This window comes from Protopterus annectens, chromosome 1.part1 (assembly GCF_019279795.1).
Source record: "Protopterus annectens isolate FY-2018-M chromosome 1.part1, PAN1.0, whole genome shotgun sequence".
Lineage (NCBI taxonomy): Eukaryota > Metazoa > Chordata > Ceratodontiformes > Protopteridae > Protopterus > Protopterus annectens.
In genome coordinates this window covers 885,631,055-885,643,261 of record NC_056726.1, presented here as the reverse complement: position 1 = coordinate 885,643,261, position 12,207 = coordinate 885,631,055, and the positions used below count along the sequence as shown (strand labels likewise).

The 12,207-nt window shown below is 43.2% G+C and overlaps 1 long non-coding RNA gene across 1 annotated transcript; it reads right to left on the bottom strand.

The window, feature by feature from the left end:
* Positions 1–392: 392 nt before the first annotated feature.
* LOC122807876 lies at positions 393–8,535 on the bottom strand. The gene is made up of 3 exons (XR_006365741.1): positions 8,336–8,535; positions 7,867–8,104; positions 393–725 (listed from the first exon to the last, which is right to left on the bottom strand). It is a non-coding gene; the product is annotated as an uncharacterized LOC122807876 (long non-coding RNA).
* Between the last annotated feature and the right edge of the window lie 3,672 nt (positions 8,536–12,207).

The following is a 12,207-nucleotide window of genomic DNA, read 5'->3' as shown; positions in this document are numbered from 1 at the left end:
TACAGTAACCTAAGTATTGCTTTACATGCCTCTCTTTCCCCTAAGTATACACTGTCTTTCACACACACATAGCACTGCATATCCTCAACACTACTTTGCACTCCTGCATAATCATTTTCCTGACATTGCATTATAACAGACCTATATCTCTCATACAGTCACATCTCAATAATCATCAATCTATCTTTAAGACCTCTGTATCCAAGTAGTGTACCACAAGAAATAATTATTTTATTTTACACTAAGTACATCTTACCATTCATTTAATTCAATATACAGTTGTTATATGTGCACCGATTTATTCATGGTACACTGCAATATCCTTGACAAATATACAAACGTCAATGTTTTTTAACCACAGTTAATTTTTTATTGTAAAACTACAGTCCAAACAAAACATACTATGTTAAAAATATTTGCTATTCTTACAGTAATGCATAAAGGTTAACTTTTTACTACTACTCATGTGCTGTCCTCCGGTGAGGTAGAAAACCAGTGTACTGGCATAAATGGTTGGGATATCTGTCACAAATGTGACATACACAGCAACGAGGAGTAATTCAATGCACTCTACTCCCAAGCCGTCCATACCGCCAGTGAACTGTTGATGGGCAGAGTGCTGAAAGCGGTAATTTTCATCATTCTCTGATGGTATTCCAAAGATAGCCCATCTGTATGTATCGGCAACTTGCAGAACACTGATGAAACACAATTTCACTCATTTCCTGAAACAAAAATCACATTACTTTCAACTACAGCCAATTACCATTACGATGAAACAGTCAAACTTCTGTAACAAGTAAAACAAATGTTGTAATAATGCAAAAGTACATTTCCGAATGCATAGCCAGTGTCATGTTCATACCAATTTGAATTAAGTTTCACACGAAGTAAGCTAATAGATTTCTTTTCACTTTCAATACAGCAAGTACCTCTCAACACTGTCTACTTTCCTTCTAAACTCCAAACACATTAGCTGCTACAGCTCACCACTACTTTCAGTCTACTGGCACTTCTTACATACATTAATCATTTGCTCAGGCACTTTCCATATGAGGAGCTTATTTGTATGTGCTGTATTTAAAAAATGAGTTCAATGTGTATTTGCAGTTATTTCAGCCGTAGATGATAAATCCTATATACTGTACACAGTAATGTCCATCATCAACCATATGACATTACTCTTTACCATGCACAAAGATCAAGAGTTCATTCAGAGATTATGGGTTACTTTCTTGATATACTGTACCCATTTACATTGCAGTGTGTACTTGGTGCCTTGAACCATGACAGCATCTGCTTGAAGAATTCATCTTGTATATGAAAAGAGCAGAATTTGACCTTCATGTCATTTCCACCAACACTGTTACACATCACAAAGAATACCTGTCAGTACTACAGACAACCATATATGTTAAGTTGTCATTCTCGCCTTCATTCTTGCTGGATAGGTTCGGAGCCAATCCTCGGCTCCGACTTGGCCTATACTATAGCTCAAGAGCTATTTTTACCGGCTCGAGGCAGCCCTATATCCCACAATACCATGCACTAACTCCCCAGATCTCGTTTGCCGCTTCGCTGCGAGGTTGCCTTTTTTACCGGCTCAGGTCAGTAAAGGAATTTTCAACAAAGTTTCTATTTTTTGAGGTAGTTTATTAGGTTATTTTCTCTACTTTTTGTTCCCTATCGATATTATACTTAATAGTGTTTGTTTCGTAAGCCCTACCCACCCCTGTAGTTAACTTTTATAATCAGGCCTACAGGCTTTAGTTTTTCTGTTTACTCACCCCTGTGTGTGTGTGTTGTTGTTTTAGTCAGCCCCCTCATCTCCCCCTTGTGTGTAAGTGAGTGAGTGTGTGTGCTGATTGAGTGACTGTCTTTAGGGCAATGTCCAAAGACGTTAAGGTCTCGGGATTCAAGAAGTGTGACTCGTGCTGTCAGAAAATGTCTCTGACAGACGGTCACACTTCTTGTGTCTATTGCTTGGGGCCTTTACACCTGCAGGACTCTTGTTCCGTTTGTCACGGATTTAGTTTGAGTCCTGCAGAAAGGCGTAACAAGCTCATTCTAAGGGGCTTGTTAAAGCCTGATGACTCCCCGTCCAAGTCTGGCTCGGGGAAGTCATCAAAAACCGCCAAACCCTCGGCTCCAGCTTCTGAGCCGAGGGCTGGTGTTGTCGAGATGGCTCCGACCTCGGTTCCGGCTGGCTCCGAGGCGAGCAAAGTGGGTTCCGCTTCGAAACCATCATCGGAGCCGACCCCGGCGCGCAAGCGCTCTATGTCCCCTTCTTTAGAGTCCGTCAGATCGGCTCCGAGGTCCCCCCCTCCTATCGGAGCGGAGTCATAGGACTCATTCATCGAGGTCTTCCAGGCTCTCCGACCACGACATAGAGAGGGTGGTCAGTAGACTCATAAAATCTCAGGCACTGGCCCAAATGCTTCAGAGCCCATCTCACCAGACTGTGGCTCTTTTGATACAGTTATCCATTCCTCCTCCGACTCATCTCTCGAGTTCGGAGCCGGAGTTCGTCGGAACCGTGACCTTGCCCACGTCGGAGCCGATACCCCATCCTTTGGCTCCGGTGTCGTCGGCTCCGACCTCTTTATTGGTTCCGTCCATGGAGAGGTCCGGGCGCCGGGACTCCATTGTCGGCTCCGAGGGGGCGAGTGGCATCGGACCCTTGTCCGACCCCGCTCTCCCTCTCGGAGCTTCGGCTCTGGTTCCGGGGGCGGTTCTGGCCTCTTCGGAGCTGGAGCTACCTTTGGTGTCTGATAGGGGAGCCTTCGAGGTGATGAGAAGTGTGCTGGACCCAGTGTCCACTCCAAGGTTAAGTTCTGCGGCTCCTCCCTCTGTAGTGCCTGTTACGGTCTCTGGCCACCCTCCTATACCCGACAGCAGAGATCCAAGATGTAAGGTACCCACTTTGGGTGTCTCCTCCTCTTCTGAGGGTTCCCCTGAAGTTTCAGGGGAACCCCCTAGGAAAAGAAAGTGCAAGAGGAAGCACATAGACTCCCCCGAGTCTGTCACATCGGACACCAACTTGGATGAGTCGGAGGGTTCCCCCGATCCCCCTCTGAGGATGTCTCCTTTTCAGACATCCTGGAGATCCTAAGACAGAGGGGAAATTGGTCCACTCTCAAACCTTCCGAGGACAAGTCGGTTTACCTTGATGCCTTTGGATCTCGCCCTTCCACCTCCTGGGTGTCTCCCCCTTTCGACCCACTAATGGAGGTAGTGGCTAGAAAGGCGTGGCAGCTCCTGATTCAATGGAACCTACCCCTAGGAGGCCTTTTAAATTTATTTCTGCACCAGATGACAAATCCTTTCTCACCAAAGGTGTTTCAGTTGATGCTGTGGTGGTAGCAGCAGCCACTAAGAAGGAATTAGCTGATCCTTCTGTACCTGTTCATCCTCCTAACAAAGAGTCCAGGACCATGGACAGGTACGGCAAGCGGACCTTTGCTTCAGCGACATTTTCTATGCGATCGCTGAACTATTTATGTCATTTCACCCGCCTTCAGAGAGACTTGCTCACAGAGCTGGGTGAAACGGTACAGGATCCTTCTGCTGCGGGGTTTAAGGACAAAATAAACTCTCAGCTGGCTATCCTGAACTCCATTGTTAACTCCTCCATGCGGCTAATCTCTTATGCAGCCGATGGAGCGAGTAGGGCCGCTGGCACAGGCGTTGCGTTGAGACGTCACGCTTGGATGCGACTCTGTAACTTTGCCGACCCCTTCAAGGCGTCCTTCACCAACACCCCCTTTGACGGTTCGGAATTGTTAGGGCCTCAGGTGAAGAATACCCTCACCAGATGCGAGCAAGATGGTAAGACTCTCTCTGCCATGGGAGTCTGTTTTTCCACGCCTTCTAGACCTTATCCTAAGGGACAGAGGGGTGGAAAGATGTGGTTCCGCAAACCACAGGGAGTCGTGCCTGCCGCACGTGGTGAATTTCCCCCTAGAGGCAGAGGGGGGAATAATAACAGATGCCGCCCCAGGGGCAGAGGAGATCCACAGAACCAGGGTTCCAGGGAATCTTTCCCTGACCAACCCTTTCAGCATCCCTGAGAAGCTGCCCGACTGTCCGCCTTCGGAGGCAGTCGGGGGAAGATTATCTCTGTACCCGGAAGCCTGGCAATCCATCTCCCAAGACACATGGGTACAGAAGATCATATCCGAGGGTTGCAAAATTTCTTTCACTTTCCATCCGGTACAACCGCCAAAACCCCTACCAGACATACCACCTGCACAAAGGGGTCAGGCTCAGCTAGAAATAAAAAAGCTGTTAAACAAAAGAGTCATCCAGGCAGTCCCAGCAGATCAGCTGGGATCCGGAATCTACTCCAGATTCTTTTTGGTACCAAAAAAGACAGGAGATTGGAGACCCATTTTGGACCTCAGCAGGTTAAACAACTATGTATTAAAGACAAAATTTCGGATGGTAACACTGCAGTCCATTCTACCCTTTTTGGGCAGAGACAACTGGATGTGCTCGTTAGACCTCCAGGACGCGTACTACCACATAAAGATACACAGGCGCTCCAGGAGGTTTCTCCGCTTCTGGCTGGGAGTCAGTCATTTTCAATTCAGGGCCCTGCCCTTTGGTCTCACCACAGCCCCCCCGGGTGTTCACCAAATGTTTGGCAGTGGTCACGGCTCACCTGAGACAGAAAGGATTCCAGGTGTTTCCATACTTAGACGACTGGCTCATTTCCGCTACCACCAAACAGGATCTCATAATGGCCAGGGATTATACTATCCTTCTTTGCAACAGCCTGGGTATTTCTATAAATTTTGCAAAGTCCTCCTTGTCGCCTTGTCAATGTATAAACTTTATAGGCGCCGTATTAAACACCACAGAAATGTCTGCAACATTACCACCTCAGAGAGTGACAGACATAAGGCGGAATGTTCAGCTTCTGTTTCAGCCCAACAGAGTCCAAGTCAAGCTAGTATTGAAAGTGTTGGGCCTCATGGCGGCAGCGATTCTTCTACTTCCATTAGCCCGCTTCCACATGAGACTCCTTCAGTGGATGCTGTTTTCTCAGTGGTCCTTTCAACAGCTGCCAATGACCCACAACATTTTGATAACACCATCTTGCAAGAAACATCTCTCCTGGTGGATGGTTTCCCCTCAGCTTTTTCAGGGCAGACCCTTTGTTCTCCCCCCTCCAGTTGCCACTGTCACAACGGATGCCTCCCTGATCGGGTGGGGGGGGCATTATCATGGCACTTGGCAACAGTCAGAATGCCACCTGCACATAAATATCCTGGAGATGAGGGCGGTGCTTTTGACGTTGCAGGCCCTTCAGAGCTCTCTTCCCACGGGGACTATAGCAGTTCAAACGGACAATATGTCTGTGGTGTGGTACATAAACAAGCAGGGTGGAACAAGGTCCTACCCCCTCTGTCGAGAAGCATTCAGACTTTGGCAATGGGCAATTTCATCTCAACGGTTTCTGATAGCAACGCACATCCCCGGAAAGTCCAACGTCATAGGAGACAGATTGAGCAGAACTATCCTCATGCCTCACGAGTGGTCTCTAAATCAAGCGGTAGTAGACGGAATTTTTCGGAAGTGGGGCCAGCCTTGCTGCGACCTATTCGCAACTCCGCAAAACAGCAAGTGCCTCGACTTCTTCACACTTTTTCCTGTACCAGGCCAGCCCCTCAGAGACGCTCTTGTTCACGTTTGGCCCCGGGGTCTTCTTTATGCCTTTCCTCCCTTTCCATTGATCCCGCAACTAATTCAGAAAGCAACCGCATTGAGATCCAAAATGATCCTCATTGCCCCATTTTGGCCTCAACAAGTTTGGTTCCCGTTCCTGCACATATACCTACTGGAACAGCCTTGGCATCTGGAACCCCTTCCGGATCTATTGACCCACCTCACGGGCAAGCTGCATCAGTCTCTACATTCCATCAACCTCACAGCTTGGTTGCTCCACTTCCAGCCATAGCCAGGCTTCCCCTTATTTCTCCTCCTGTTCGTGATATCATTCTGGCTTCCCATAAGTCCAATACTAGGAATACTTATGCGAGTAAATGGAAGCGCTTTTCACACTGGGCACAAACTAGATCCTTAGATCCTTTCCATGCACCCATTCATGAGGTTCTAGACTTTCTGGCGGAGCTTTTTCATTTGGGGTCATCATCGGCCACTATCAGGGTACAATTAGGGCTAATTTTCATGCTGGACTCTCAGAAGCAAATATTATGTCCCACAAACTCTGTAAAGCCTTTCTCAAGGGCATCTTGTTGCTCAGACCTCCAGTCAAAGATCCACCCCCACAATGGGATTTGAATTTAGTTCTAACCTCACTAATTCTACCCCCTTTTGAACCAGCAGCTTCTTGCTCCCTCAAACTTCTTTCTTGGAAAACGCTGTTTTTAGTAGCTATAACATCTGCCAGAAGGGTATTGGAACTTCAAGCCTTGTCTGTCCATCCTCCCTATTTGGTTTCTCATAAAGATAGGGTAACTCTCAGAACAAACCCTTCCTTCCTATCAAAAGTGTTATCGGAAGCAAATCTAAATCACTCCATTGATTTGCCCGTCTTTTTCCCAGACTATACCAACAGGGCTGAACAAAAATTACATTCATTAGATGTTCATCGCCAATTACGGTATTACCTAGACAGGACAAAACAATTCAGAAAGTCAGACCAGCTCTTCCTCTCTTATGCTGCAGGCAAGAAAGGGCTTCCAGTATCGAAAGTTACTCTTTCCAGATGGCTGACATCTATTATTACCTTGATCTATGAATTGAGACACAGGCAACTACCCTATAGGCCTAAAGCTCATTCAACCAGGGCACTATCAACTTCAACGGCTTTTCAAGCAAGGTTACCACTAGATGCCATTTGTGCAGCAGCTACATGGGCTTCCAAACATACCTTTATTGCCCATTACAAGCTTGATCTAGCCTCCAGAAATAGAGCTGATTTTGGTTCCACTGTACTCAGGAGTCTGTTCCATTGAGCCACCCAGGACTAAGATGCTAGGGATGCTGTCCCATCCAGCAAGAATGAAGGCGAGAATGACAACTTAACATTAAGAAGTTATGTCTTACCATAACGTTCCATGTTAGTTGTCTTCTCGCCTTCTTTCTTAAGCCCCTCCCTCCTGCCCCTAGCCTGGATAGACTCGAGGTTCTGAGTCCTTCCATTTCTGGAGATACAATATGTTGCGTCTTTCATGGTATCCTTAGTGTTACTAGCAGGTAACCTGTACTCGTAAAAGAGGATTATAATATTATTATTATAATATTACTTTTTATACTATGTCTTAGCTTCCAAACGAGATCTGGGGAGTTAGCGCATGGTATTGTGGGATATAGGGCTGCCTCGAGCCGGTAAAAATAGCTCTCGAGCTATAGTATAGGCCGAGATCCTCGGCTCCGAACCCATCCAGCAAGAAAGAAGGCGAGAAGAAGACAACTAACATGGAACGTTATGGTAAGACATAACTTCTTAATCTGCTACATCATTACACTACTTATGTCGAGTCACGAACACACACACACACACACACACACACACACACACACACACACACACACACACACACTTATATAAGTGAAACATGTGAGACTACATTACTTTGTAATGCACACAGGCTGCAATTATAATTTGCAGTTTCCTAGGTGTTCCATTAAAATTAATTTATGGTGTCCAACTCTTTTGTCAATCATGGCACTCCTGGTGTCACTGCCCTTTTAAGTTTGTAATAAACTATAGGCAACTTGGGTGATATAAAATTCATGCCTACACGGTATAAATATGTTTTCATGATGTACTATTACATTAGCCTGATTTGATCTTTGTCAGTGTACAACATGCTGTCTTATTAAGTAATCACTCACCGGAACAAGAGATAAACAGTTTGTTGGTGAATTTGCACAACAGACTCTTTCTCATACGGTAGGCATATCCCTGCAGCAGTGGCACACACAAAAAGTAGGAGGTAGTTCTGCATGACATTGTTCAGTATTTTCAGTGTTCCGCCTCTCTTGCTCCTCAAGTATCTAGTGCTGGATTCCTTTCTGCAATCAGATTGCACAGATAACGCATTTCGTCTGTTGATAGTCCTTGAATTTTGTTCTGTAATTACACAAGCATTTTCATTAGTTAATCATAAGGAATGTGCCTGTAAAGATGTATTATGCCACTACACCTAACATCTTTGGCACCACTTTTTAAAGGAATACTGCCCTAGCAAATGAAAATGTAATTAGCTTTTATCATCAACATGTCCCTATGTCATGTGCACATTTTTAATAACAAATCATTTGATAATGTCGTTGCCAACCTCACTTTTGGGTGAAACTGTACCTGTAACACTCTGACAATCCTGTTATCCATCATGTGTCATGTTGGCTTGTTGTCGTTCTCTCTGACTCCTCTCCCTCATATTTCCTTGCTTTTTAGTAGTCTGCCTTCCAGAATTAGTATGCATTTCATGTGTCCTGCTCGGCGAACCATCACCCTGTCTCACTGCCGGTGCACTCTCACTGGTGTACTTGGTCTCCATGGCTATAAACTCTAAAAATCAAATACAGGCGAAAAGCACAAGACAAAGACATTTTATTAACAAAAGTCAAAGAGTATGTTTATCTTTGAGATACAGCACTCAGTTACAAACAGAACCGTAAAAGCACACATCAGCCACGGGTAAATTAATCCAACAATGTTTAAGTATGATTGTACCATGAAAGAGTAACAATGACAAAGTACATGATTGCTGCATACCAACTTCAGTACAGTGCTTTTCTAAAGAACATCCCCTTAAATCTGAAGGATTCATATTCTGTTAACATCAGTAAATAGTATGCCACACTAAAGTCATTGACTGCACTTATATGCTGCTGCTAACCATATTATCATTCACAACCATTTAAAATGCATCAGCATCAGCTCATTTGCACTGTGTACCTTATCTTTCTCTTGTTTACAAAACTTGAAATCACTACTAGTTTCATCATATGGCTCAGTGATCAAATCTTAACCTAAGTATGAGGAAAAAACAAGCTATGGTGCCTTTCAGGTTACAGCACATTCCATTATTCCAAGTTCGGTGACCCACCTGTACTCTAGTTATGCTAAGTTTAGGTTGTCTTGTAACCAAAACAAATGCAGGCAACTTTACTATCATCCACATACATTCACCGTATAGCATCCCAAAAGTATTGCTCAGTCACTGGCTGCACATCATCTGGACATTGCAGAAATAACACACATCATGGGCTTCAAAGAAAACAAACGCACAAACCATGAATACAGTCATGCTCAAAGTCTCAGGAGCAGAGGCCTATTTCACATACATATACAAAACAGTTCCCAGGATACCAGTTGCCACCGTACCACACATTTCCTTATGGATATACATTACTGAATTAGAATTACTTTATTTTTATGGTCAACACAATTGGCCATTATCCTGTCTAATCAATGCTTTCTGATGACCAAAACACTGAGAATTGGATGGAAATTATTCAGTCCCATGCTACATAACTATTACCTTTTTCAGGCTAATTATCTTGAGTCCAGTCACCCAGGAGCCATCGCATCACGTTTTCCAACCAATTCCACATACATCCACATCAAACCACATGTCTACAAATCTCAATTGAGACCACATTAATAACATCCACATTTACCAACTGCAATGATTTTGGAGTTGAATCCACTATGTAATGTGCACTGCACTTCCTCTGATTACTGTAGAAAAAAAACTCTGATTAGATAAGGTCTACCAGTCATGTAGTACGGAACTATTTAAAAGGTAAAATGGACGGAGCAAGTCCAAATGTCAGGGAGACTGTATAGCAGGTTCATAGTTAATTAGCGGACGAACTTCATTGTCACTCCATCTTACACATAGGCAATTCACCTTTTTATGCTCCATTTAACGTATCCCAGTTGGTTGGAGATTGACCCAAGCAACCCCAGACCTGAGAATTATGTACTACCTTTGGTGATACTAACTTGGATCATGGCAGGCGATCTTTGATAATTACCAAATCCAGCTGGTACTTCAATTCATGTAGACCAATGTTTTTCCCATCCACTTTCCACAAGTGCAGAAATTTGTCATTTTCAAGTAATGTGTGTAACATGCACCGAGCACATTCCTCACTGAGTGTCATATTTAATGAAAATCAGTGGTTGAAGATAGAGAGAATACATACACAAAGTACATAATCACACACACACACACACACACACACACACACACACACACACACACACACACACACATCCATGTAAACACAGAATTATTGTGTTTGTATATAAACATATCTATACATATAAGTATTTCCCTATCATTCTATATATGTGTGTGTGTGTGTGTGTGTGTCTGTCTGTGTATATATATATATATATATATATATATATATATATATATATATATATATATATATATATATATATATATATATATATACACACACACACACACATGGGATATATGTATGTGTGTGTGTGTGTGTGTGTGTGTGTGTGTATATATATATATATATATATATATATATATATATATATATATATATATATATTTTTTTTTTTTTTTTTTCATATTAGCAAAAACCCACAACCTGGAATCCAAAATAGTCCAGCCAAGAATATCAAAGCCCTACCTCATCGAACGTAAAGAGTATTGAAGATCTTCCCAGGTGAAATAACCAAATACCAATTAAGCAAACCAGTAACTGCCATCTCCCGATAGCCACTCTGGTGAGGGGCAACGTCTCCAAACCCCCAACTCGTGGGGTGGTGCCACCTAGCACCCTAACTACATCGACCCAGTGTGAGATTGCACTACATTGGGTAAAAGGGCACAGTACACTGCCCTGCACATCGGGTTACTTAACCTGTTAAAATCTTTGTTGTCACGCTGGATCGATGACATGGGATTTCGATATTCTCATCTTGATTATCACTGATTCAAGACTGTGGGATTTTGACAATGTTAGGTAGACCCATCTTATGTATGTGCATGTTTGTATAATTAATTATATCATGGTATAGATAAATAAGTAGCACTTTGTATAAAATACGGTACTTTGCCTCAACTGAATGTGAGCATATCATTCCCTCAAACAATGAGTAGAAGCAATGAGTATTTCAACTGATAGAGTAGTAATGCATATACATGTATAATGAATAAATAAAATTAAATAAAACTGTCTTCTGACAAATGGTTAGACAAAAAAATTGACTTTTAAACAATGTCAGTTCCACTACTTCTTAGTTGGACAGCTCACTGAAAGACGAAATAAAATGATTAAGTGATAAAAAATTGAAGTACAAGTGAAAGGGAGAGTCATTTGTTCCAGGATGGGAAAACTTTCACCATTGTGTATTTCCTAAATGGTTTGCAGAGAACTAATGTGGAGGTGACTCTAGCAAGCAAAAGAAAGTGTTATGTGACTGAAATCTTTGACAGTTACCAAGATTAACCAAGGCAGTTATAACACATGAACACTCAGGCACCATATACTGTCAGTACTCTCCTTTCACTTACCAAAGGAATACTGCATGTAGGAGATCCTACTGGAAAACAGCACTCAAAGTCGGTAAATGCGTGAACTACCATTGAGTCAGAAAAACTGACAAACTGTGGTGTAATGCTTACGCAATATTCCTGTCCATTGCTGCTTTCGAATGACATAAGCATTTCAAAGTACAACTGTAATGCAGCAAACATTTATCAGAACTTGAGCAGGGAGACATTTACTTGTACCGGGTCACTGCAATGCAATGCTTGACTAAGCATAAATAGCAGTAGATGATAAATACATAACTTTCTACTGATGGAACTGTCATCTGCAGTCTGCTCTCACTTTGACAATGTGGGAGATTTCCATGGCCGACTTGTTTTCATCTAAAAGGAAACCACAGTGTTCTCCAAATTGTGTGTCTGTCACAGAAATCTGGAGTGGTGTTCATCTACCAACTGGCTTGTGTCTGGGGGTGGATATGTGGCAGTTGAGGCTTATATGTTTCTTGGATCATCATCATCTAGTGTGGCTCGTTCCTTCAGTCTGGTGTGGTCTGTCAGTCGATGCAGCAAAATCATTCTCTTTAATGTTATGAAGTATCTGTACTCTTCCTTCACTTTCTTACGCACCATTGTCCATCATCCACTTTTCCTGTTAAACTTTCTACGATACCTGATAATACAAAAGAGTAAAATTCAACCT